The sequence below is a fragment of the Tachysurus fulvidraco genome, chromosome 23 (assembly GCF_022655615.1).
Source record: "Tachysurus fulvidraco isolate hzauxx_2018 chromosome 23, HZAU_PFXX_2.0, whole genome shotgun sequence".
NCBI lineage: Eukaryota > Metazoa > Chordata > Actinopteri > Siluriformes > Bagridae > Tachysurus > Tachysurus fulvidraco.
This window is the reverse complement of record NC_062540.1, coordinates 3122775-3126798: the sequence shown is the minus strand read 5'-3', so window position 1 is coordinate 3126798 and position 4024 is coordinate 3122775.

The following is a 4024-nucleotide window of genomic DNA, read 5'->3' as shown; positions in this document are numbered from 1 at the left end:
AAGTAACACATAGAAGTTTAGCCGAAAACGCGCCCTCTGTTTTTTTTCCTCTCTCCTTTCACTGCTCTTCAGCGCCAGGCTCATCCGCTCAGCATTGCTCAGCTCTGAACTCTCCGCCCTACACGAGTCACTCCTGACCACTCACTGTACGTTTCAGAGTACAGACCGTAGAGCATAGGATTCCCTCTGCCGTTTTTTCTCTTCTCTTCAGCTTCACCCTCATTCTCTCAGCATGACTCACCCATGAACGGGTTTGGAGTACCAGCTACAAGTAACAAGTGACATTCGCTGTAATACCTTCATCTTTAAACAGAAGAAGAGTCGAAGTTGATATTCTCTGTACTAGGACTAACTAAGCCCTTTGTTTCCGAGGCTTATTCTTCAGAACTTCTACATGACGTGAGAAGGACATACATTTTCGACAACGCTGGGAAAGTAGAATAAGATCACGATATTTACTTGATTTATTACATGATACTATGTTCTAAAGTTAATTCTCCCTGTTTTCTTGGTTCATGAATTTTTCGACATCGCCATTTGGAAATATGTAACCGTCGTTGGAATATCAAGGCTATCTAAATGTGATGTTTAATAAGCTACCAGAACCTTTTAATACTTTAATTCGTGATTAGGCCTTTTCTAAGAAGCCAGTCGGAATTCGGCAATAGATTAATTCACTTAAATCCCTTATATTAATAGTTGTTACACGGTTTTTGTACATGTTTCTGTCAAGTTTCCTGTGTTTGTTGTTTATTGTCTAATTTCATTATGTGACACTAACAATCAAATCAAATCAAATCAAATCAGATCAGCGGATCTTTGTGTTATTTTACTACACATACTGACTACGGGAATGTTTCATGTTTCGAAGTCCAAAATCTTATGTATTTTAAAATTGTGAGAGCTCGGCGAGGTGTAAGGGCTCCATAATGGTGTGTGTAGAAGAGGGTAGCAGGAAATGATGAATCCTTTAATATAAATATTGATCTCTTTATTTCAGGACGGTTTTAGCCTAAATACATTTTTCAGCCTGTAAAGTAAAGGCGTGTATATACTCGTGGCGCGGGAAACAAGCATTTTATATCAGTTTAAATGAGTCAAATTAAATCTGAACGTGATCTCTTTCACTATTATATTTTGTATTTGTATTTTTTTAATGTGAAATTTTTTTTGTTTGTCAAAATTGGAATTATTGATATGCTCTGGGTTTTTTTTTGTGTGTGTGTGTGTGTGTGTGTGTGTGTGTGTGTGTGTGTGTGTGTGTGTGTGTGTGTGTGTGTGTGTGTGCTTGTGTTTTTTTAATATGACAAATAACAAAACAAGTGATATATTTTTGGCAACTTTCCATGGTGTATGGTGTTGACAATTAATATGAAAAGGAAAGTTTTTAAGCCCTAATTATGAAATGCGAAAGTTTATGGACTGCAAATCAGGCACCCTACATTTATGTATGAAGAAACACTAACGTGTAGCGAGAAGAAAGCACTGCCATTTCCACGGCAATGTCAGACCTCATGTTCAGAACTCTGGTCTCCACTGTGTTTTGTATTTTATTTTATTTGATTGTTAGTGTCACATAATGAAATCAGACAATAAACAACATACACAGGCAAACTTACATGAACAAAAACATGTACAAAAACGGTGTAGTAGTAGTAGTAATAGTAGTAGTAGTAGTAGTAGTAGTAGTAGTAGTAGTAGTAGTAGTAGTAGTAATAATAATAATAATAATAATAATAATAATAATAATAATAATAATAATAATAATAATAATAATAATGCAGTTAACCGGCTTATTGTTTTAACAAATTAAACAGGATACTTAAAATAAAGAACAATAAAAAAGGATCTTGTAAAAAAAAAAAGTAGTTAAAATAATCATCTGTTAATTCCTACAGGTTTCACATCCGCGTTTCAACGACGGTTTCATATTTCCAAATGCCCATGCCGAAAAAATCATGAACCATAAAAACAGGGAGAATTAACTATACTTTAGAAAATAGTATCATGTAATGAATCAAGTAAAGATCGTCTTCTTATTCTTATTTTAGTCGTCCAACCTTCACGTTTCCCAGCGTTAGTATAGCGAATGTATATCGTTCTCACTTCATGTAGAAGTTCCGACAAGTTGCCCTCGAAAAAGAGGGCTTAGTTAGAACAGAAAATGTCGACACGAAAGCAACTTCGACTCTTCTTCTGTTTTAAAATGCAGGTATTACAGCAAATATCGACTAGACTTTACTCCGAAACCGTGCGGCGAATGTTCAGAGCTGAGCAATGCTGAGCGGATGAGCCTGGCGCTGAAGAGCAGTGAAAGAAGAGAGAAAAAAACAGAGGGCGCGTTTTCGGCTAAACTTTTATGTTTCACTTGTGTTCTCATTCGTCTCCGAAAAACTGGTCTGCTGTTAGTTCTGTCAAGTTACCAGACGCTTAGACTACAGTCTGTTCACTGAAAAAAACAGGAAGAAGGAAAGAAATGGAGTCTGTGTGCTTCTAATCCACCCACATAATTTAGCAGTGTATGGAGTGTAACAGGAACTTTTAGTAGCTATCAGTAGAAAATAGTCAAGAGAGCTGTATTAATATGAAGCTATAAACGTGATTAATATAAGGGATTTAAACTATATAAACTATTGCTGAATACCGACTGGCTTCTTAGAAAAGGCCTAATCACGAATTAAAGTATTAAAAGGTTCTGGCAGCTTATTAAACATCACATTAAGATAGCCTTGATATTCCAACGACGATTTCCAGATGGCGATGTCGAAAAATTCATGAACCATAAAAACAGGGAGAATTAACTATACTTTAGAAAATAATATCATGTAATAAATCAAGTAAATATCGTGTTCTTATTCTTATTTTCTTGGGCGTTGTCCAACTATTCGTCGTCCAAACTTCATGTTTTCCAGCGTCAGTGCTGCGAATGTATATCGTTCTCAATTCATGTAGAAGATCCGGATATTTACCCGAATATGTGAGGATATAAAGTGCCTGTATTCTCTAGCACTCTGCGAGGAGAGGGTGAACCAGCGGACTTGAAAACGGGCATTTCGTTTACGTTTTGAAGGAACATTTCTTTGTTATGCTTTACATTTCTACAGAATTCATAATGCAGCATGCACTCACAACTGTCTGAAACTGTGCTGTGTCACCAAGAAGGTCATCTAAAGCAAAAAAAGCATTTGGCGGTCATGGAACAAATCCAACAGTCGTTTGCGAGATTAACGCTGAGTGAAGACTCTGAATGTCGCAGTAAACTCGTATCGCAGCGGTCAGAGACACATCGCCTGAGGTTTCGTTCCTTGACCCTCGGTGAAGTCGGAGACACATTTTCATATGTACAACAGCTACAACAGGAGTGTCAGGGTTGGTTGCTGGCTGATAGTCATGATGCCGGAAGAATTGTGGAGACGTGGAGCAGTTTCTGAAACAGCTCCCAGAAGAGACCGCCCTCTGGGTTCTGTACAACCAACCAGCAACACTAAACGAGCCCATCTATTTGGTGGAGAGCCACCGGGCGTCTATCGTTGTTCCTGCTCCTTAACATCGGGCACGGAATTTTAATAAACAGCCTATCAGTATCAGCCTGTATCCTGAAGACTGCTCAATCACTCGCGTTACTTATATTTATTTTAATTGGGCTTAACAGTGTGTGTCAATGTTCGTCAATAAAAAAAATCATTGTCAATACTCAGTAGTTTGTATTTGTATTTTCTTGGATGTGATTTGTCTTATTTGTCAATAGGGTAAATTGAGAGGTTCGCTGTTTTTACCCTGATACACGTCCGCGTATCAAATTTCCAAACATGCCTAAAAATTCGTGAACCAATGAATGGAATTACATAAGCTGTATGTTGTAAGAAACTACCAACAACCGAGGAAGATTTTGTGCAAGTTGCTCAATTCTTCTTTTGCTACTCTAGGCAGACTCACTTTATTACACTTCACATGCTTTCAGTGTCGCTTTCTTGTTGGTTTTGTGGTCGCGCGCTCACCGCTGCAATCCGAGTTCGAAGAAAAA